At 59.8% G+C, this 23,433-nt stretch overlaps 1 long non-coding RNA gene across 1 annotated transcript; it reads left to right on the top strand.

The window, feature by feature from the left end:
* The first annotated feature begins 11,490 nt into the window (after positions 1-11,490).
* LOC125943609 (uncharacterized) lies at positions 11,491-20,182 on the top strand. Its single transcript, XR_007465792.1, has 3 exons — positions 11,491-11,634; positions 12,783-12,892; positions 20,098-20,182. It is a non-coding gene; the product is annotated as an uncharacterized LOC125943609 (long non-coding RNA).
* Positions 20,183-23,433: the final 3,251 nt, after the last annotated feature.

The following is a 23,433-nucleotide window of genomic DNA, read 5'->3' as shown; positions in this document are numbered from 1 at the left end:
GTCCTTAGTCGCGCAGTCCCAAGTGCCGATGCGCGAAATGCCTAGCCGCGGGCTCGAGGAATCGACGCTCTATGGGCTTAGTCGCGCAGACCCAAGTGCCCATGCGCGAAATGCCCAGCCGCGGGCTCGAGGAGTCGACGTTCGATGTGCTTAGTCGCGCAGTCCCAAGTGCCGTTGCGCGAAATGCTTAGCCGCGGGCTCGAGGAGTCGACGCTCTATGTGCTTAGTCGCGCAGTCCCAAGTGCCGATGCGCAATATGCCTAGCCGCGGGCTCGAGGAGTCGACGTTCGATGTGCTTAGTCGGGCAGTCCCAAGTGCCCATGCGCGAAATTACTAGCCGCGCGCTCGAGGAATCGATGCTGTATGTGCTTAATCGCGCAGTCCCAAGTGCCGATGGGCGAAATCCTTAGCCGCGGGCTGGAGGAGTCGACGCTCTATGTGCTTAGTCGCGCAGTCCCAAGTGCCGATGCCCGAACTGCCTAGCCGCGGGCTCGAGGAGTCGACGTTCGATGTGCTTAGTCGGGCAGTCCCAAGTGCCGATGCGCGAAATGCCTAGGCGCGGGCTCGAGGAGTCGACGTTCGATGTGCTTAGTCACGCAGTCCCAAGTGCCGATGCGCGAAATGCCTAGCCGTGTCCTCGAAGAGTCGACGTTCGATGTGCTTAGTCGCGCAGTCCCAAGTGCCGATGCGCGAAATGACTAGCCGCGGGCTCGAGGAATCGACGCTCTATGTGCTTAGTCACGCAGTCCCAAGTGCCGATGCGCGAAATGCCTATCCGTGGGCTCAAGGAGTCGATGTTCGATGTCCTTAGTCGCGCAGTCCCAAGTGCCGATGCGCGAAATGCCTAGCCGTGGGCTCGAGGAGTCGGCGCTCTATGTGTCTTGTCGCGCAGTCCCAAGTGCCCATGCGCGAAATACCTAGCCGCGGGCTTGAGGAATCGAGGCTATATGTGCTTAGTCGCGCCGTCCCAAGTGCCGATGCGCGAAATGCCTAGCCGCTGGCTCGAGGAGTCGACGCTCTATGTGCTTAGTCGCGCAGTCCCAAGTGCCGATGCGCGAAATGCCTAGCCGCGGGCTCGAGGAACTGACGCTCTATGTGCTTAGTCAAGCAGTCCCAAGTGCCGATGCGCGTAATGCCCAGCCGCGGGCTCGAGGAATCGACGCTCTATGTGCTTAGTCGCGCAGTCCCAAGTGCCGATGCGCGAAATGCCGAGCCGCGGGCACGAGGAATCGACGTTCTATGTGCTTAATCGCGCAGTCGCAAGTGCCGATGCGCGAAATGCCTAGCCGCGGGCTCGAGGAACTGACGCTCGATGTGCTTAGTCGCGCAGTCCCAAGTGCCGATGCGCGAAATGCCTATCCGTGGGCTCGAGGAATCGACGCTCTATGCGATTAGTCGCGCAGTCCCAAGTGCCGATGCGCGAAATGCCTAGCCGCGGGCTCGAGGAACTGACGCTCGATGTGCTTAGTCGCGCAGTCCCAAGTGCCGATGCGCGAAATGCCTATCCGTGGGCTCGAGGAATCGATGGTCTATGTGCTTAGACGCGCAGTCCCAAGTTCCGATGCGCGATATGCCTAGCCGCGGGCTCGAGGAGTCGACGCTCTATGTGCTTAGTCGCGCAGTCCCAATTGCCGATGCGCGAAATGCCTAGCCGCGGGCTCGAGGTGTCGACGTTCGATGTGCTTTGTCGCGAAGTCCCAAGTCCCGATGCGCGAAATGCCTTGCCGCAGGCTCGAGGAGTCGACGCTCTATGCGATTAGTCGCGCAGTCCCAAGTGCCAATGCGCGAAATGCCTAGCCGCGGGCTCGAGGAATCGACGCTCTATGTGCTTAGTCGCGCAGTCCCAAGTGCCGATGCGCGAAATGCCTAGCCGCGGGCTCGAGGAGTCGACGTTCGATGTGCTTAGTCGGGCAGTCCGAAGTGCCGATGCGCGAAATTACTAGCCGCGCGCTCGAGGAATCGATGCTGTATGTGCTTAATCGCGCAGTCCCAAGTGCCGATGGGCGAAATCCTTAGCCGCGGGCTCGAGGAGTCGACGCTCTATGTGCTTAGTCGCGCAGTCCCAAGTGCCGATGCCCGAATTGCCTAGCCGCGGGCTCGAGGAGTCCACGTTCGATGTGCTTTGCCGCGCAGTCCCAAGTGCCAATGCGCGAAATGCCTAGCCGCGAGCTCGAGGAGTCGACGTTCGATGTGCTTAGTCGGGCAGTCCCAAGTGCCGATGCGCGAAATGCCTAGCCGTGTCCTCGAGGAGTCGACGTTCGATGTGCTTAGTCGCGCAGTCCCAAGTGCCGATGCGCGAAATGCCTAGCCGCGGGCTCGAAGAATCGACGCTGTATGTGCTTAGTCACGCAGTCCCAAGTGCCGATGCGCGAAATGCCTATCCGTGGGCTCAAGGAGTCGATGTTCGATGTCCTTAGTCGCGCAGTCCCAAGTGCCGATGCGCCAAATGCCTAGCCGTGGGCTCGAGGAGTCGGCGCTCTATGTGTTTTGTCGCGCAGTCCCAAGTGCCCATGCGCGAAATACCTAGCCGCAGGCTCGAGGAATCGAGGCTATATGTGCTTAGTCGCGCCGTCCCAAGTGCCGATGCGCGAAATGCCTAGCCGCTGGCTCGAGGAGTCGATGCTCTATGTGCTTAGTCGCGCAGTCCCAAGTGCCGATGCGCGAAATGCCGAGCCGCGGGCACGAGGAATCGACGTTCGATGTGCTTAATCGCGCAGTCCCAAGTGCCGATGCGCGATATGCCTAGCCGCGGGCTCGAGGAATCGACGCTCTATGTGCTTAGTCGCGCAGTCCCAAGTGCCGATGCGCGAAATGCCTAGCCGCGGGCTCGAGGAATCGACGCTCTATGTGCTTAGTCGCGCAGTCCCAAGTGCCGATGCGTGAAATGCCTAGCCGCAGCCTCGAGGAGTCGACGTTCGATGTGCTTAGTCACCCGCCGTGGTTGCTCAGTGGCTATGGTGTTGGGCTGCTGAGCACGAGGTCGCGGGATCGCATCCCGGCCACGGTGGCCGAATTTCGATGGGGGCAAAATGCGAAAACATCCGTGTACTTAGATTTAGGTGCACGTTAAAGAACCCCAGGTGATCCAAATTTTCGGAGTCCCCCACTATCGCGTGCCTCATAATCAGAACTGGTTTTGGCACGTAAAACCCCATAATTTTTAATGCACTTAGTCGGGCAGTCCCAAGTGCCGATGCGCGAAATTCCTAGCCGCGGGCTCGAAGAATCGACGCTCTATGTGCTTAGAAGTGCAGTCCCAAGTGCCGATGCGCGAAATGCCTAGCCGCGGGCTCGAGGAGTCGACGCTCTGTGTGCTTAGTCGCGCAGTCCCAAGTGCCGATGGGCGAAATGCCTAGCCGCGGGCTCGAGGAACTGACGCTCGATGTGCTTAGTCGCGCAGTCCCAAGTGCCGATGCGCGAAATGCCTATCCGTGGGCTCAGGGAGTCGATGTTCGATGTCCTTAGTCGCGCAGTCCCAAGTGCCGATGCGCGAAATGCCTAGCCGTGGGCTCGAGGAATCGAAGCTATATGTGCTTAGTCGCGCCGTGCCAAGTGCCGATGCGCGAAATGCCTAGCCGCGGGCACAAGGAGTCGACGTTCGATGTGGTTACTCACGCAGTCCCAAGTGCCGATGCGCGAAATCACTAGCCGCGGGCTCGAGGAATCGACGCTCTATGTGCTTAGACGCGCAGTCCCAAGTGCCGATGCGCGAAATGCCTAGCCGCGGGCTCGAGGAGTCGACGCTCTATGTGCTTAGTCGCGCCGTCCTAATTGCCGATGCGCGAAATGCCTAGCCGCGGGCTCGAGGTGTCGACGTTCGATGTGCTTTGTCGCGAAGTCCCAAGTCCCGATGCGCGAAATGCCTTGCCGCAGGCTCGAGGAGTCGACGCTCTATGCGATTAGTCGCGCAGTCCCAAGTGCCAATGCGCGAAATACCTAGCCACAGGCTCGAGGAATCGAGGCTATATGTGCTTAGTCGCGCCGTCCCAAGTGCCGATGCGCGAAATGCCTAGCCGCTGGCTCGAGGAGTCGATGCTCTATGTGCTTAGTCGCGCAGTCCCAAGCGCCGATGCGCGAAATGCCGAGCCGCGGGCACGAGGAATCGACGTTCGATGTGCTTAATCGCGCTGTCCCAAGTGCCGATGCGCGAAATGCCTAGCCGCGGGCTCGAGGAATCGACGCTCTATGTGCTTAGTCGCGCAGTCCCAAGTGCCGATGCGCGAAATGCCTAGCCGCGGGCTCGAGGAATCGACGCTCTATGTGCTTAGTCGCGCAGTCCCAAGTGCCGATGCGCGAAATGCCTAGCCGCAGCCTCGAGGAGTCGACGTTCGATGTGCTTAGTCACCCGCCTTGGTTGCTCAGTGGCTATGGTGTTGGGCTGCTGAGCACGAGGTCGCGGGATCGCATCCCGGCCACGGTGTCCGAATTTCTATGGGGGCGAAATGCGAAAACATCCGTGTACTTAGATTTAGGTGCACGTTAAAGAACCCCAGGTGGTCCAAATTTCCGGAGTCCCCCACTACGGCGTGCCTCATAATCAGAACTAGTTTTGGCACGTAAAACCCCATAATTTTTAATGTGCTTAGTCGCGCAGTCCCAAGTGCCGATGCGAGAAATTACTAGCCGCGGGCTCAAGGAGTCGACGTTCGATGTGCTTAGTCACACAGTCCCAAGTGCCCATGCGCGAAATTACTAGCCGCGCGCTCGAGGAATCGATGCTGTATGTGCTTAATCGCGCAGTCCCAAGTGCCGATGGGCGAAATCCTTAGCCGCGGGCTGGAGGAGTCGACGCTCTATGTGCTTAGTCGCGCAGTCCCAAGTGCCGATTCCCGAACTGCCTAGCCGCGGGCTCGAGGAGTCGACGTTCGATGTGCTTAGTCGGGCAGTCCCAAGTGCCGATGCGCGAAATGCCTAGGCGCGGGCTCGAGGAGTCGACGTTCGATGTGCTTAGTCACGCAGTCCCAAGTGCCGATGCGCGAAATGCCTAGCCGTGTCCTCGAAGAGTCGACGTTCGATGTGCTTAGTCGCGCAGTCCGAAGTGCCGATGCGCGAAATGACTAGCCGCGGGCTCGAGGAATCGACGCTCTATGTGCTTAGTCACGCAGTCCCAAGTGCCGATGCGCGAAATGCCTATCCGTGGGCTCAAGGAGTCGATGTTCGATGTCCTTAGTCGCGCAGTCCCAAGTGCCGGTGCGCGAAATGCCTAGCCGTGGGCTCGAGGAGTCGGCGCTCTATGTGTCTTGTCGCGCAGTCCCAAGTGCCCATGCGCGAAATACCTAGCCGCGGGCTTGAGGAATCGAGGCTATATGTGCTTAGTCGCGCCGTCCCAAGTGCCGATGCGCGAAATGCCTAGCCGCTGGCTCGAGGAGTCGACGCTCTATGTGCTTAGTCGCGCAGTCCCAAGTGCCGATGCGCGAAATGCCTAGCCGCGGGCTCGAGGAACTGACGCTCTATGTGCTTAGTCAAGCAGTCCCAAGTGCCGATGCGCGTAATGCCCAGCCGCGGGCTCGAGGAATCGACGCTCTATGTGCTTAGTCGCGCAGTCCCAAGTGCCGATGCGCGAAATGCCGAGCCGCGGGCACGAGGAATCGACGTTCTATGTGCTTAATCGCGCAGTCGCAAGTGCCGATGCGCGAAATGCCTAGCCGCGGGCTCGAGGAACTGACGCTCGATGTGCTTAGTCGCGCAGTCCCAAGTGCCGATGCGCGAAATGCCTATCCGTGGGCTCGAGGAATCGACGCTCTATGCGATTAGTCGCGCAGTCCCAAGTGCCGATGCGCGAAATGCCTAGCCGCGGGCTCGAGGAACTGACGCTCGATGTGCTTAGTCGCGCAGTCCCAAGTGCCGATGCGCAATATGCCTAGCCGCGGGCTCGAGGAGTCGACGTTCGATGTGCTTAGTCGCGCAGTCCCAAGTGCCGATGCGCGAAATGCCTAGCCGCGGGCTCGAGGAATCGACGCTCTATGTGCTTAGTCGCGCAGTCCCAAGTGCCGATGCGTGAAATGCCTAGCCGCAGCCTCGAGGAGTCGACGTTCGATGTGCTTAGTCACCCGCCGTGGTTGCTCAGTGGCTATGGTGTTGGGCTGCTGAGCACGAGGTCGCGGGATCGCATCCCGGCCACGGTGGCCGAATTTCGATGGGGGCAAAATGCGAAAACATCCGTGTACTTAGATTTAGGTGCACGTTAAAGAACCCCAGGTGATCCAAATTTTCGGAGTCCCCCACTATGGCGTGCCTCATAATCAGAACTGGTTTTGGCACGTAAAACCCCATAATTTTTAATGCACTTAGTCGCGCAGTCCCAAGTGCCGATGCGCGAAATGCCTAGCCGCGGGCTCGAGGAGTCGACGCTCTGTGTGCTTAGTCGCGCAGTCCCAAGTGCCGATGGGCGAAATGCCTAGCCGCGGGCTCGAGGAACTGACGCTCGATGTGCTTAGTCGCGCAGTCCCAAGTGCCGATGCGCGAAATGCCTATCCGTGGGCTCAGGGAGTCGATGTTCGATGTCCTTAGTCGCGCAGTCCCAAGTGCCGATGCGCGAAATGCCTAGCCGTGGGCTCGAGGAATCAAAGCTATATGTGCTTAGTCGCGCCGTGCCAAGTGCCGATGCGCGAAATGCCTAGCCGCGGGCACGAGGAGTCGACGTTCGATGTGGTTACTCACGCAGTCCCAAGTGCCGATGCGCGAAATCACTAGCCGCGGGCTCGAGGAATCGACGCTCTATGTGCTTAGACGCGCAGTCCCAAGTGCCGATGCGCGAAATGCCTAGCCGCGGGCTCGAGGAGTCGACGCTCTATGTGCTTAGTCGCGCCGTCCTAATTGCCGATGCGCGAAATGCCTAGCCGCGGGCTCGAGGTGTCGACGTTCGATGTGCTTTGTCGCGAAGTCCCAAGTCCCGATGCGCGAAATGCCTTGCCGCAGGCTCGAGGAGTCGACGCTTTATGCGATTAGTCGCGCAGTCCCAAGTGCCAATGCGCGAAATGCCTAGCCGCGGGTTCGAGGAATCGACGCTCTATGGGCTTAGTCGCGCAGACCCAAGTGCCCATGCGCGAAATGCCCAGCCGCGGGCTCGAGGAGTCGACGTTCGATGTGCTTAGTCGCGCAGTGCCAAGTGCCGTTGCGCGAAATGCTTAGCCGCGGGCTCGAGGAGTCGACGCTCTATGTGCTTAGTCGCGCAGTCCCAAGTGCCGATGCGCAATATGCCTAGCCGCGGGCTCGAGGAGTCGACGTTCGATGTGCTTAGTCGGGCAGTCCCAAGTGCCCATGCGCGAAATTACTAGCCGCGCGCTCGAGGAATCGATGCTGTATGTGCTTAATCGCGCAGTCCCAAGTGCCGATGGGCGAAATCCTTAGCCGTGTCCTCGAAGAGTCGACGTTCGATGTGCTTAGTCGCGCAGTCCCAAGTGCCGATGCGCGAAATGCCTAGCCGCGGGCTCGAGGAATCGACGCTCTATGTGCTTAGTCACGCAGTCCCAAGTGCCGATGCGCGAAATGCCTATCCGTGGGCTCAAGGAGTCGATGTTCGATGTCCTTAGTCGCGCAGTCCCAAGTGCCGATGCGCGAAATGCCTAGCCGTCGGCTCGAGGAGTCGGCGCTCTATGTGTCTTGTCGCGCAGTCCCAAGTGCCCATGCGCGAAATACCTAGCCGCGGGCTTGAGGAATCGAGGCTATATGTGCTTAGTCGCGCCGTCCCAAGTGCCGATGCGCGAAATGCCTAGCCGCTGGCTCGAGGAGTCGACGCTCTATGTGCTTAGTCGCGCAGTCCCAAGTGCCGATGCGCGAAATGCCTAGCCGCGGGCTCGAGGAACTGACGCTCTATGTGCTTAGTCAAGCAGTCCCAAGTGCCGATGCGCGTAATGCCCAGCCGCGGGCTCGAGGAATCGACGCTCTATGTGCTTAGTCGCGCAGTCCCAAGTGCCGATGCGCGAAATGCCGAGCCGCGGGCACGAGGAATCGACGTTCGATGTGCTTAATCGCGCAGTCCCAAGTGCCGATGCGCGAAATGCCTAGCCGCGGGCTCGAGGAACTGACGCTCGATGTGCTTAGTCGCGCAGTCCCAAGTGCCGATGCGCGAAATGCCTATCCGTGGGCTCGAGGAATCGACGCTCTATGCGATTAGTCGCGCAGTCCCAAGTGCCGATGCGCGAAATGCCTAGCCGCGGGCTCGAGGAACTGACGCTCGATGTGCTTAGTCGCGCAGTCCCAAGTGCCGATGCGCGAAATGCCTATCCGTGGGCTCGAGGAATCGACGCTCTATGTGCTTAGACGCGCAGTCCCAAGTTCCGATGCGCGAAATGCCTAGCCGCGGGCTCGAGGAGTCGACGCTCTATGTGCTTAGTCGCGCAGTCCCAATTGCCGATGCGCGAAATGCCTAGCCGCGGGCTCGAGGGGTCGACGTTCGATGTGCTTTGTCGCGAAGTCCCAAGTCCCGATGCGCGAAATGCCTTGTCGCAGGCTCGAGGAGTCGACGCTCTATGCGATTAGTGGCGCAGTCCCAAGTGCCAATGCGCGAAATCCCTAGCCGCGGGCTCGAGGAATCGACGCTCTATGTGCTTAGTCGCGCAGTCCCAAGTGCCGATGCGCGAAATGCCTAGCCGCGGGCTCGAGGAGTCGACGTTCGATGTGCTTAGTCGGGCAGTCCGAAGTGCCGATGCGCGAAATTACTAGCCGCGCGCTCGAGGAATCGATGCTGTATGTGCTTAATCGCGCAGTCCCAAGTGCCGATGGGCGAAATCCTTAGCCGCGGGCTCGAGGAGTCGACGCTCTATGTGCTTAGTCGCGCAGTCCCAAGTGCCGATGCCCAAATTGCCTAGCCGCGGGCTCGAGGAGTCCACGTTCGATGTGCTTTGCCGCGCAGTCCCAAGTGCCAATGCGCGAAATGCCTAGCCGCGAGCTCGAGGAGTCGACGTTCGATGTGCTTAGTCGGGCAGTCCCAAGTGCCGATGCGCGAAATGCCTAGCCGTGTCCTCGAGGAGTCGACGTTCGATGTGCTTAGTCGCGCAGTCCCAAGTGCCGATGCGCGAAATGCCTAGCCGCGGGCTCGAGGAGTCGACGCTCTATGTGCTTAGTCGCGCCGTCCTAATTGCCGATGCGCGAAATGCCTAGCCGCGGGCTCGAGGTGTCGACGTTCGATGTGCTTTGTCGCGAAGTCCCAAGTCCCGATGCGCGAAATGCCTTGCCGCAGGCTCGAGGAGTCGACGCTTTATGCGATTAGTCGCGCAGTCCCAAGTGCCAATGCGCGAAATGCCTAGCCGCGGGTTCGAGGAATCGACGCTCTATGGGCTTAGTCGCGCAGACCCAAGTGCCCATGCGCGAAATGCCCAGCCGCGGGCTCGAGGAGTCGACGTTCGATGTGCTTAGTCGCGCAGTGCCAAGTGCCGTTGCGCGAAATGCTTAGCCGCGGGCTCGAGGAGTCGACGCTCTATGTGCTTAGTCGCGCAGTCCCAAGTGCCGATGCGCAATATGCCTAGCCGCGGGCTCGAGGAGTCGACGTTCGATGTGCTTAGTCGGGCAGTCCCAAGTGCCCATGCGCGAAATTACTAGCCGCGCGCTCGAGGAATCGATGCTGTATGTGCTTAATCGCGCAGTCCCAAGTGCCGATGGGCGAAATCCTTAGCCGTGTCCTCGAAGAGTCGACGTTCGATGTGCTTAGTCGCGCAGTCCCAAGTGCCGATGCGCGAAATGCCTAGCCGCGGGCTCGAGGAATCGACGCTCTATGTGCTTAGTCACGCAGTCCCAAGTGCCGATGCGCGAAATGCCTATCCGTGGGCTCAAGGAGTCGATGTTCGATGTCCTTAGTCGCGCAGTCCCAAGTGCCGATGCGCGAAATGCCTAGCCGTCGGCTCGAGGAGTCGGCGCTCTATGTGTCTTGTCGCGCAGTCCCAAGTGCCCATGCGCGAAATACCTAGCCGCGGGCTTGAGGAATCGAGGCTATATGTGCTTAGTCGCGCCGTCCCAAGTGCCGATGCGCGAAATGCCTAGCCGCTGGCTCGAGGAGTCGACGCTCTATGTGCTTAGTCGCGCAGTCCCAAGTGCCGATGCGCGAAATGCCTAGCCGCGGGCTCGAGGAACTGACGCTCTATGTGCTTAGTCAAGCAGTCCCAAGTGCCGATGCGCGTAATGCCCAGCCGCGGGCACGAGGAATCGACGCTCTATGTGCTTAGTCGCGCAGTCCCAAGTGCCGATGCGCGAAATGCCGAGCCGCGGTCACGAGGAATCGACGTTCGATGTGCTTAATCGCGCAGTCCCAAGTGCCGATGCGCGAAATGCCTAGCCGCGGGCTCGAGGAACTGACGCTCGATGTGCTTAGTCGCGCAGTCCCAAGTGCCGATGCGCGAAATGCCTATCCGTGGGCTCGAGGAATCGACGCTCTATGCGATTAGTCGCGCAGTCCCAAGTGCCGATGCGCGAAATGCCTAGCCGCGGGCTCGAGGAACTGACGCTCGATGTGCTTAGTCGCGCAGTCCCAAGTGCCGATGCGCGAAATGCCTATCCGTGGGCTCGAGGAATCGACGCTCTATGTGCTTAGACGCGCAGTCCCAAGTTCCGATGCGCGAAATGCCTAGCCGCGGGCTCGAGGAGTCGACGCTCTATGTGCTTAGTCGCGCAGTCCCAATTGCCGATGCGCGAAATGCCTAGCCGCGGGCTCGAGGGGTCGACGTTCGATGTGCTTTGTCGCGAAGTCCCAAGTCCCGATGCGCGAAATGCCTTGTCGCAGGCTCGAGGAGTCGACGCTCTATGCGATTAGTCGCGCAGTCCCAAGTGCCAATGCGCGAAATCCCTAGCCGCGGGCTCGAGGAATCGACGCTCTATGTGCTTAGTCGCGCAGTCCCAAGTGCCGATGCGCGAAATGCCTAGCCGCGGGCTCGAGGAGTCGACGTTCGATGTGCTTAGTCGGGCAGTCCGAAGTGCCGATGCGCGAAATTACTAGCCGCGCGCTCGAGGAATCGATGCTGTATGTGCTTAATCGCGCAGTCCCAAGTGCCGATGGGCGAAATCCTTAGCCGCGGGCTCGAGGAGTCGACGCTCTATGTGCTTAGTCGCGCAGTCCCAAGTGCCGATGCCCAAATTGCCTAGCCGCGGGCTCGAGGAGTCCACGTTCGATGTGCTTTGCCGCGCAGTCCCAAGTGCCAATGCGCGAAATGCCTAGCCGCGAGCTCGAGGAGTCGACGTTCGATGTGCTTAGTCGGGCAGTCCCAAGTGCCGATGCGCGAAATGCCTAGCCGTGTCCTCGAGGAGTCGACGTTCGATGTGCTTAGTCGCGCAGTCCCAAGTGCCGATGCGCGAAATGCCTAGCCGCGGGCTCGAGGAATCGACGCTGTATGTGCTTAGTCACGCAGTCCCAAGTGCCGATGCGCGAAATGCCTATCCGTGGGCTCAAGGAGTCGATGTTCGATGTCCTTAGTCGCGCAGTCCCAAGTGCCGATGCGCCAAATGCCTAGCCGTGGGCTCGAGGAGTCGGCGCTCTATGTGTTTTGTCGCGCAGTACCAAGTGCCCATGCGCGAAATACCTAGCCGCAGGCTCGAGGAATCGAGGCTATATGTGCTTAGTCGCGCCGTCCCAAGTGCCGATGCGCGAAATGCGTAGCCGCTGGCTCGAGGAGTCGATGCTCTATGTGCTTAGTCGCGCAGTCCCAAGTGCCGATGCGCGAAATGCCGAGCCGCGGGCACGAGGAATCGACGTTCGATGTGCTTAATCGCGCTGTCCCAAGTGCCGATGCGCGAAATGCCTAGCCGCGGGCTCGAGGAATCGACGCTCTATGTGCTTAGTCGCGCAGTCCCAAGTGCCGATGCGCGAAATGCCTAGCCGCGGGCTCGAGGAATCGACGCTCTATGTGCTTAGTCGCGCAGTCCCAAGTGCCGATGCGCGAAATGCCTAGCCGCAGCCTCGAGGAGTCGACGTTCGATGTGCTTAGTCACCCGCCTTGGTTGCTCAGTGGCTATGGTGTTGGGCTGCTGAGCACGAGGTCGCGGGATCGCATCCCGGCCACGGTGTCCGAATTTCTATGGGGGCGAAATGCGAAAACTACCGTGTACTTAGATTTAGGTGCACGTTAAAGAACCCCAGGTGGTCCAAATTTCCGGAGTCCCCCACTACGGCGTGCCTCATAATCAGAACTAGTTTTGGCACGTAAAACCCCATAATTTTTAATGTGCTTAGTCGCGCAGTCCCAAGTGCCGATGCGAGAAATTACTAGCCGCGGGCTCAAGGAGTCGACGTTCGATGTGCTTAGTCACACAGTCCCAAGTGCCGATGCGCGAAATGCCTAGCCGCGGGCTCGAGGAATCGACGCTCTATGTGCTTAGTCGCGCAGTCCCAAGTGCCGATGCGTGAAATGCCTAGCCGCAGCCTCGAGGAGTCGGCGTTCGATGTGCTTAGTCACCCGCCGTGGTTGCTCAGTGGCTATGGTGTTGGGCTGCTGAGCACGAGGTCGCGGGATCGCATCCCGGCCACGGTGGCCGAATTTCGATGGGGGCAAAATGCGAAAACATCCGTGTACTTAGATTTAGGTGCACGTTAAAGAACCCCAGGTGATCCAAATTTTCGGAGTCCCCCACTATGGCGTGCCTCATAATCAGAACTGGTTTTGGCACGTAAAACCCCATAATTTTTAATGCACTTAGTCGCGCAGTCCCAAGTGCCGATGCGCGAAATTCCTAGCCGCGGGCTCGAGGAATCGACGCTCTATGTGCTTAGAAGTGCAGTCCCAAGTGCCGATGCGCGAAATGCCTAGCCGCGGGCTCGAGGAGTCGACGCTCTGTGTGCTTAGTCGCGCAGTCCCAAGTGCCGATGGGCGAAATGCCTAGCCGCGGGCTCGAGGAACTGACGCTTGATGTGCTTAGTCGCGCAGTCCCAAGTGCCGATGCGCGAAATGCCTATCCGTGGGCTCAGGCAGTCGATGTTCGATGTCCTTAGTCGCGCAGTCCCAAGTGCCGATGCGCGAAATGCCTAGCCGTGGGCTCGAAGAATCGAAGCTATATGTGCTTAGTCGCGCCGTGCCAAGTGCCGATGCGCGAAATGCCTAGCCGCGGGCACGAGGAGTCGACGTTCGATGTGGTTACTCACGCAGTCCCAAGTGCCGATGCGCGAAATCACTAGCCGCGGGCTCGAGGAATCGACGCTCTATGTGCTTAGACGCGCAGTCCCAAGTGCCGATGCGCGAAATGCCTAGCCGCGGGCTCGAGGAGTCGACGCTCTATGTGCTTAGTCGCGCCGTCCTAATTGCCGATGCGCGAAATGCCTAGCCGCGGGCTCGAGGTGTCGACGTTCGATGTGCTTTGTCGCGAAGTCCCAAGTCCCGATGCGCGAAATGCCTTGCCGCAGGCTCGAGGAGTCGACGCTCTATGCGATTAGTCGCGCAGTCCCAAGTGCCAATGCGCGAAATGCCTAGCCGCGGGCTCGAGGAATCGACGCTCTATGGGCTTAGTCGCGCAGACCCAAGTGCCCATGCGCGTAATGCCCAGCCGCGGGCTCGAGGAGTCGACGTTCGATGTGCTTAGTCGCGCAGTCCCAAGTGCCGTTGCGCGAAATGCTTAGCCGCGGGCTCGAGGAGTCGACGCTCTATGTGCTTAGTCGCGCAGTCCCAAGTGCCGATGCGCAATATGCCTAGCCGCGGGCTCGAGGAGTCGACGTTCGATGTGCTTAGTCGGGCAGTCCCAAGTGCCCATGCGCGAAATTACTAGCCGCGCGCTCGAGGAATCGATGCTGTATGTGCTTAATCGCGCAGTCCCAAGTGCCGATGGGCGAAATCCTTAGCCGTGTCCTCGAAGAGCCGACGTTCGATGTGCTTAGTCGCGCAGTCCCAAGTGCCGATGCGCGAAATGCCTAGCCGCGGGCTCGAGGAATCGACGCTCTATGTGCTTAGTCACGCAGTCCCAAGTGCCGATGCGCGAAATGCCTATCCGTGGGCTCAAGGAGTCGGCGCTCTATGTGTCTTGTCGCGCAGTCCCAAGTGCCCATGCGCGAAATACCTAGCCGCGGGCTTGAGGAATCGAGGCTATATGTGCTTAGTCGCGCCGTCCCAAGTGCCGATGCGCGAAATGCCTAGCCGCTGGCTCGAGGAGTCGACGCTCTATGTGCTTAGTCGCGCAGTCCCAAGTGCCGATGCGCGAAATGCCTAGCCGCGGGCTCGAGGAACTGACGCTCTATGTGCTTAGTCAAGCAGTCCCAAGTGCCGATGCGCGTAATGCCCAGCCGCGGGCTCGAGGAATCGACGCTCTATGTGCTTAGTCGCGCAGTCCCAAGTGCCGATGCGCGAAATGCCGAGCCGCGGGCACGAGGAATCGACGTTCGATGTGCTTAATCGCGCAGTCCCAAGTGCCGATGCGCGAAATGCCTAGCCGCGGGCTCGAGGAACTGACGCTCGATGTGCTTAGTCGCGCAGTCCCAAGTGCCGATGCGCGAAATGCCTATCCATGGGCTCGAGGAATCGACGCTCTATGCGATTAGTCGCGCAGTCCCAAGTGCCGATGCGCGAAATGCCTAGCCGCGGGCTCGAGGAACTGACGCTCGATGTGCTTAGTCGCGCAGTCCCAAGTGCCGATGCGCGAAATGCCTATCCGTGGGCTCGAGGAATCGACGCTCTATGTGCTTAGACGCGCAGTCCCAAGTTCCGATGCGCGAAATGCCTAGCCGCGGGCTCGAGGAGTCGACGCTCTATGTGCTTAGTCGCGCAGTCCCAATTGCCGATGCGCGAAATGCCTAGCCGCGGGCTCGAGGTGTCGACGTTCGATGTGCTTTGTCGCGAAGTCCCAAGTCCCGATGCGCGAAATGCCTTGCCGCAGGCTCGAGGAGTCGACGCTCTATGCGATTAGTCGCGCAGTCCCAAGTGCCAATGCGCGAAATGCCTAGCCGCGGGCTCGAGGAATCGACGCTCTATGGGCTTAGTCGCGCAGACCCAAGTGCCCATGCGCGAAATGCCCAGCCGCGGGCTCGAGGAGTCGACGTTCGATGTGCTTAGTCGCGCAGTCCCAAGTGCCGTTGCGCGAAATGCTTAGCCGCGGGCTCGAGGAGTCGACGCTCTATGTGCTTAGTCGCGCAGTCCCAAGTGCCGATGCGCAATATGCCTAGCCGCGGGCTCGAGGAGTCGACGTTCGATGTGCTTAGTCGGGCAGTCCCAAGTGCCCATGCGCGAAATTACTAGCCGCGCGCTCGAGGAATCGATGCTGTATGTGCTTAATCGCGCAGTCCCAAGTGCCGATGGGCGAAATCCTTAGCCGTGTCCTCGAAGAGCCGACGTTCGATGTGCTTAGTCGCGCAGTCCCAAGTGCCGATGCGCGAAATGCCTAGCCGCGGGCTCGAGGAATCGACGCTCTATGTGCTTAGTCACGCAGTCCCAAGTGCCGATGCGCGAAATGCCTATCCGTGGGCTCAAGGAGTCGGCGCTCTATGTGTCTTGTCGCGCAGTCCCAAGTGCCCATGCGCGAAATACCTAGCCGCGGGCTTGAGGAATCGAGGCTAGATGTGCTTAGTCGCGCCGTCCCAAGTGCCGATGCGCGAAATGCCTAGCCGCTGGCTCGAGGAGTCGACGCTCTATGTGCTTAGTCGCGCAGTCCCAAGTGCCGATGCGCGAAATGCCTAGCCGCGGGCTCGAGGAACTGACGCTCTATGTGCTTAGTCAAGCAGTCCCAAGTGCCGATGCGCGTAATGCCCAGCCGCGGGCTCGAGGAATCGACGCTCTATGTGCTTAGTCGCGCAGTCCCAAGTGCCGATGCGCGAAATGCCGAGCCGCGGGCACGAGGAATCGACGTTCGATGTGCTTAATCGCGCAGTCCCAAGTGCCGATGCGCGAAATGCCTAGCCGCGGGCTCGAGGAACTGACGCTCGATGTGCTTAGTCGCGCAGTCCCAAGTGCCGATGCGCGAAACGCCTATCCGTGGGCTCGAGGAATCGACGCTCTATGCGATTAGTCGCGCAGTCCCAAGTGCCGATGCGCGAAATGCCTAGCAAGGGCTCGAGGAACTGACGCTCGATGTGCTTAGTCGCGCAGTCCCAAGTGCCGATGCGCGAAATGCCTATCCGTGGGCTCGAGGAATCGACGCTCTATGTGCTTAGACGCGCAGTCCCAAGTTCCGATGCGCGAAATGCCTAGCCGCGGGCTCGAGGAGTCGACGCTCTATGTGCTTAGTCGCGCAGTCCCAATTGCCGATGCGCGAAATGCCTAGCCGCGGGCTCGAGGTGTCGACGTTCGATGTGCTTTGTCGCGAAGTCCCAAGTCCCGATGCGCGAAATGCCTTGCCGCAGGCTCGAGGAGTCGACGCTCTATGTGCTTAGTCACGCAGTCCCAAGTGCCGATGCGCGAAATGCCTATCCGTGGGCTCAAGGAGTCGGCGCTCTATGTGTCTTGTCGCGCAGTCCCAAGTGCCCATGCGCGAAATACCTAGCCGCGGGCTTGAGGAATCGAGGCTAGATGTGCTTAGTCGCGCCGTCCCAAGTGCCGATGCGCGAAATGCCTAGCCGCTGGCTCGAGGAGTCGACGCTCTATGTGCTTAGTCGCGCAGTCCCAAGTGCCGATGCGCGAAATGCCTAGCCGCGGGCTCGAGGAACTGACGCTCTATGTGCTTAGTCAAGCAGTCCCAAGTGCCGATGCGCGTAATGCCCAGCCGCGGGCTCGAGGAATCGACGCTCTATGTGCTTAGTCGCGCAGTCCCAAGTGCCGATGCGCGAAATGCCTAGCCGCGGGCTCGAGGAGTCGACGCTCTATGTGCTTAGTCGCGCAGTCCCAATTGCCGATGCGCGAAATGCCTAGCCGCGGGCTCGAGGTGTCGACGTTCGATGTGCTTTGTCGCGAAGTCCCAAGTCCCGATGCGCGAAATGCCTTGCTGCAGGCTCGAGGAGTCGACGCTCTATGCGATTAGTCGCGCAGTCCCAAGTGCCAATGCGCGAAATGCCTAGCCGCGGGCTCGAGGAATCGACGCTCTATGGGCTTAGTCGCGCAGACCCAAGTGCCCATGCGCGAAATGCCCAGCCGCGGGCTCGAGGAGTCGACGTTCGATGTGCTTAGTCGCGCAGTCCCAAGTGCCGTTGCGCGAAATGCTTAGCCGCGGGCTCGAGGAGTCGACGCTCTATGTGCTTAGTCGCGCAGTCCCAAGTGCCGATGCGCAATATGCCTAGCCGCGGGCTCGAGGAGTCGACGTTCGATGTGCTTAGTCGGGCAGTCCCAAGTGCCCATGCGCGAAATTACTAGCCGCGCGCTCGAGGAATCGATGCTGTATGTGCTTAATCGCGCAGTCCCAAGTGCCGATGGGCGAAATCCTTAGCCGTGTCCTCGAAGAGCCGACGTTCGATGTGCTTAGTCGCGCAGTCCCAAGTGCCGATGCGCGAAATGCCTAGCCGCGGGCTCGAGGAATCGACGCTCTATGTGCTTAGTCACGCAGTCCCAAGTGCCGATGCGCGAAATGCCTATCCGTGGGCTCAAGGAGTCGGCGCTCTATGTGTCTTGTCGCGCAGTCCCAAGTGCCCATGCGCGAAATACCTAGCCGCGGGCTTGAGGAATCGAGGCTAGATGTGCTTAGTCGCGCCGTCCCAAGTGCCGATGCGCGAAATGCCTAGCCGCTGGCTCGAGGAGTCGACGCTCTATGTGCTTAGTCGCGCAGTCCCAAGTGCCGATGCGCGAAATGCCTAGCCGCGGGCTCGAGGAACTGACGCTCTATGTGCTTAGTCAAGCAGTCCCAAGTGCCGATGCGTGTAATGCCCAGCCGCGGGCTCGAGGAATCGACGCTCTATGTGCTTAGTCGCGCAGTCCCAAGTGCCGATGCGCGAAATGCCGAGCCGCGGGCACGAGGAATCGACGTTCGATGTGCTTAATCGCGCAGTCCCAAGTGCCGATGCGCGAAATGCCTAGCCGCGGGCTCGAGGAACTGACGCTCGATGTGCTTAGTCGCGCAGTCCCAAGTGCCGATGCGCGAAATGCCTATCCGTGGGCTCGAGGAATCGACGCTCTATGCGATTAGTCGCGCAGTCCCAAGTGCCGATGCGCGAAATGCCTAGCAAGGGCTCGAGGAACTGACGCTCGATGTGCTTAGTCGCGCAGTCCCAAGTGCCGATGCGCGAAATGCCTATCCGTGGGCTCGAGGAATCGACGCTCTATGTGCTTAGACGCGCAGTCCCAAGTTCCGATGCGCGAAATGCCTAGCCGCGGGCTCGAGGAGTCGACGCTCTATGTGCTTAGTCGCGCAGTCCCAATTGCCGATGCGCGAAATGCCTAGCCGCGGGCTCGAGGTGTCGACGTTCGATGTGCTTTGTCGCGAAGTCCCAAGTCCCGATGCGCGAAATGCCTTGCCGCAGGCTCGAGGAGTCGACGCTCTATGCGATTAGTCGCGCAGTCCCAAGTGCCGATGGGCGAAATCCTTATCCGCGGGCTCGAGGAGTCGACGCTCTATGTGCTTAGTCGCGCAGTCCCAAGTGCCGATGCCCGAATTGCCTAGCCGCGGGCTCGAGGAGTCCACGTTCGATGTGCTTTGCCGCGCAGTCCCAAGTGCCAATGCGCGAAATGCCTAGCCGCGAGCTCGAGGAGTCGACGTTCGATGTGCTTAGTCGGGCAGTCCCAAGTGCCGATGCGCGAAATGCCTAGCCGTGTCCTCGAGGAGTCGACGTTCGATGTGCTTAGTCGCGCAGTCCCAAGTGCCGATGCGCGAAATGCCTAGCCGCGGGCTCGAGGAATCGACGCTGTATGTGCTTAGTCACGCAGTCCCAAGTGCCGATGCGCGAAATGCCTATCCGTGGGCTCAAGGAGTCGATGTTCGATGTCCTTAGTCGCGCAGTCCCAAGTGCCGATGCGCCAAATGCCTAGCCGTGGGCTCGAGGAGTCGGCGCTCTATGTGTTTTGTCGCGCAGTCCCAAGTGCCCATGCGCGAAATACCTAGCCGCAGGCTCGAGGAATCGAGGCTATATGTGCTTAGTCGCGCCGTCCCAAGTGCCGATGCGCGAAATGCCTAGCCGCTGGCTCGAGGAGTCGATGCTCTATGTGCTTAGTCGCGCAGTCCCAAGTGCCGATGCGCGAAATGCCGAGCCGCGGGCACGAGGAATCGACGTTCGATGTGCTTAATCGCGCAGTCCCAAGTGCCGATGCGCGAAATGCCTAGCCGCGGGCTCGAGGAATCGACGCTCTATGTGCTTAGTCGCGCAGTCCCAAGTGCCGATGCGCGAAATGCCTAGCTGCGGACTCGAGGAATCGACGCTCTATGTGCTTAGTCGCGCAGTCCCAAGTGCCGATGCGCGAAATGCCTAGCCGCAGCCTCGAGGAGTCGACGTTCGATGTGCTTAGTCACCCGCCTTGGTTGCTCAGTGGCTATGGTGTTGGGCTGCTGAGCACGAGGTCGCGGGATCGCATCCCGGCCACGGTGTCCGAATTTCTATGGGGGCGAAATGCGAAAACATCCGTGTACTTAGATTTAGGTGCACGTTAAAGAACCCCAGGTGGTCCAAATTTCCGGAGTCCCCCACTACGGCGTGCCTCATAATCAGAACTAGTTTTGGCACGTAAAACCCCATAATTTTTAATGTGCTTAGTCGCGCAGTCCCAAGTGCCGATGCGAGAAATTACTAGCCGCGGGCTCAAGGAGTCGACGTTCGATGTGCTTAGTCACACAGTCCCAAGTGCCGATGCGCGAAATGCCTAGCCGCGGGCTCGAGGAATCGACGCTCTATGTGCTTAGTCGCGCAGTCCCAAGTGCCGATGCGTGAAATGCCTAGCCGCAGCCTCGAGGAGTCGACGTTCGATGTGCTTAGTCACCCGCCGTGTTTGCTCAGTGGCTATGGTGTTGGGCTGCTGAGCACGAGGTCGCGGGATCGCATCCCGGCCACGGTGGCCGAATTTCGATGGGGGCAAAATGCGAAAACATCCGTGTACTTAGATTTAGGTGCACGTTAAAGAACCCCAGGTGATCCAAATTTTCGGAGTCCCCCACTATGGCGTGCCTCATAATCAGAACTGGTTTTGGCACGTAAAACCCCATAATTTTTAATGCACTTAGTCGCGCAGTCCCAAGTGCCGATGCGCGAAATTCCTAGCCGCGGGCTCGAGGAATCGACGCTCTATGTGCTTAGAAGTGCAGTCCCAAGTGCCGATGCGCGAAATGCCTAGCCGCGGGCTCGAGGAGTCGACGCTCTGTGTGCTTAGTTGCGCAGTCCCAAGTGCCGATGGGCGAAATGCCTAGCCGCGGGCTCGAGGAACTGACGCTCGATGTGCTTAGTCGCGCAGTCCCAAGTGCCGATGCGCGAAATGCCTATCCGTGGGCTCAGGGAGTCGATGTTCGATGTCCTTAGTCGCGCAGTCCCAAGTGCCGATGCGCGAAATGCCTAGCCGTGGGCTCGAGGAATCGAAGCTATATGTGCTTAGTCGCGCCGTGCCAAGTGCCGATGCGTGAAATGCCTAGCCGCGGGCACGAGGAGTAGGCGTTCGATGTGGTTACTCACGCAGTCCCAAGTGCCGATGCGCGAAATCACTAGCCGCGGGCTCGAGGAATCGACGCTCTATGTGCTTAGACGCGCAGTCCCAAGTGCCGATGCGCGAAATGCCTAGCCGCGGGCTCGAGGAGTCGACGCTCTATGTGCTTAGTCGCGCCGTCCTAATTGCCGATGCGCGAAATGCCTAGCCGCGGGCTCGAGGTGTCGACGTTCGATGTGCTTTGTCGCGAAGTCCCAAGTCCCGATGCGCGAAATGCCTTGCCGCAGGCTCGAGGAGTCGACGCTCTATGCGATTAGTCGCGCAGTCCCAAGTGCCGATGCCCGAACTGCCTAGCCGCGGGCTCGAGGAGTCGACGTTCGATGTGCTGAGTCGGGCAGTCCCAAGTGCCGATGCGCGAAATGCCTAGGCGCGGGCTCGAGGAGTCGACGTTCGATGTGCTTAGTCACGCAGTCCCAAGTGCCGATGCGCGAAATGCCTAGCCGTGTCCTCGAGGAGTCGACGTTCGATGTGCTTAGTCGCGCAGTCCCAAGTGCCGATGCGCGAAATGCCTAGCCGCGGGCTCGAGGAATCGACGCTCTATGTGCTTAGTCACGCAGTCCCAAGTGCCGATGCGCGAAATGCCTATTCGTGGGCTCAAGGAGTCGATGTTCGATGTCCTTAGTCGCGCAGTCCCAAGTGCCGATGCGCGAAATGCCTAGCCGTGGGCTCGAGGAGTCGGCGCTCTATGTGTCTCGTCGCGCAGTCCGAAGTGCCCATGCGCGAAATATCTAGCCGCGGGCTTGAGGAATCGAGGCTATATGTGCTTAGTCGCGCCGTCCCAAGTGCCGATGCGCGAAATGCCTAGCCGCGTCCTCGAGGAGTCGACGTTCGATGTGCTTAGTCGCGCAGTCCCAAGTGCCGATGCGCGAAATGCCTAGCCCCGGGCTCGAGGAATCGACGCTCTATGTGCTTAGTCAAGCAGTCCCAAGTGCCGATGCGCGTAATGCCCAGCCGCGGGCTCGAGGAGTCGACGCTCGATGTGCTTAGTCAAGCAGTCCTAAGTGCCGATGCGCGAAATGCCTAGCCGCGGCCTCGAGGAGTCGACGTTCGTTGTGCTTAGTCACCCGCCGTGGTTGCTCAGTTGCTATGGTGTTGGGCTGCTGAGCACGATGTCGCAGGATCGCATCCCGGCCACGGCGGCCGCATTTCGATGGGGGCGAAATGCGAAAACACCCGTGTACTTAGATTTAGGTGCACGTTAAAGAACCCCAGCTGGTCCAAATTTCCGGAGTCCCCCACTACGGCGTGCCTCATAATCAGAACTGGTTTTGGCACGTAAAACCCCATAATTTTTAATGTGCGTAGTCGCGCAGTCCCAAGTGCCGATGCGCGAAATGCCTAGCCATGGGCTCGAGGAGTCGACGTTCGATGTGCTTAGTCACGCAGTCCCAAGTGCTGATGCGCGAAATGCCTAGCCACGGGCTCGAGGAGTCGATGCTGTATGTGCTTAGTCGCGCAGTCCCAATTGCCGATGCGCGAAATGCCTAGCCGCGGGCTCGAGGAGTCGAAGCTCGATGTGCTAAGTCAAGAAGTCCCAAGTGCCGATGCGCGAAATTACTAGCCGCGCGGTCGAGGAATCGACGCTCTATGTGCTTATTGCGCAGTCCCAAGTGCCGATGCCCGAATTGCCTAGCCGCGGGCTCGAAGAGTCGACATTCGATGTGCTTAGTCGCGCAGTCCCAAGTGCCGATGTGCGAAATGCCTTGCCGCAGGCTCGAGGAGTCGACGCTCTATGCGATTAGTCGCGCCGTCCCAAGTGCCGATGCGCGAAATGCCTAGCCTAGGGATCGAGGAATCGACGCTCTATGTGCTTAGTCGTGCTGTCCCAAGTGCCGATGCGCGAAATGCCGAGCCGCGGGCTCGAAGAATCGACGTTTGATGTGCTTAGTCGCGCAGTCCCAAGTGCCGTGGCGCGAAATGCCTAGCCGCGGTCTCGAGGAATCGACGCTCTGTGTGCTTAGTCACCCGCCGTGGTTGCTCAGTTGCTATGGTGTTGGGCTGCTGAGCACGAGGCCTCGGAATCGCATCCCGGCCACGGCGGCCGCATTTCGATGGGGGCGAAATACGAAAACATCCGTGTACTTAGATTTAGGTGCACGTTAAAGAACCCCAGGTGGTCCAAATTTTTGGAGTCCCCCACTATGGCGTGCCTCATAATCAGAACTGGTTTTGGCACGTAAAACCCCATAATTTTTAATGTACTTAGTCGCGCAGTCCCAAGTGCCGATGCGCGAAATGCCTAGCCGCGGGCTCGAGGAATCGACGCTCTATGTGCTTAGTCACGCAATCCCAAGTGCCGATGCGCGAAATGCCTATCCGTTGGCTCAAGGAGTCGATGTTCGATGTCCTTAGTCGCGCAGTCCCAAGTGCCGATGCGCGAAATGCCGAGCCGCGGGCATGAGGAATCGACGTTCGATGTGCTTAATCACGCAGTCCCAAGTGCCGATGCGCGAAATGCCTATCCGTGGGCTCAAGGAGTCGATGTTCGATGTCCTTAGTCGCGCAGTCCCAAGTGCCGATGCGCGAAATGCCTAGCCGTGGGCTCGAGGAATCGAGGCTATATGTGCTTAGTCGCGCCGTCCCAAGTGCCGATGCGCGAAATGCCTATCCGTTGGCTCAAGGAGTCGATGTTCGATGTCCTTAGTCGCGCAGGCCCAAGTGCCGATGCGCGAAATGCCGAGCCGCGGGCACGAGGAATCGACGTTCGATGTGCTTAATCGCGCAGTCCCAAGTGCCGATGCGCGAAATGCCTAGCCGCGGGCTCGAGGAACTGACGCTCGATGTGCTTAGTCGTGCAGTCCCAAGTGCCGATGCGCGAAATGCCTATCCGTGGGCTCAAGGAGTCGATGTTCGATGTCCTTAGTCGCGCAGTCCCAAGTGCCGATGCGCGAAATGCCTAGTCGTGGGCTCGAGGAATCGAGGCTATATGTGCTTAGTCGCGCCGTCCCAAGTGCCGATGCGCGAAATGCCTAGCCGCGGGCACGAGGAG

This window comes from Dermacentor silvarum, chromosome 2 (genome assembly GCF_013339745.2).
Source record: "Dermacentor silvarum isolate Dsil-2018 chromosome 2, BIME_Dsil_1.4, whole genome shotgun sequence".
NCBI classification, from domain to species: domain Eukaryota; kingdom Metazoa; phylum Arthropoda; class Arachnida; order Ixodida; family Ixodidae; genus Dermacentor; species Dermacentor silvarum.
The sequence above is the reverse complement of the archived record's forward strand: the minus strand, read 5'-3'. Positions and strand labels throughout refer to the sequence as shown.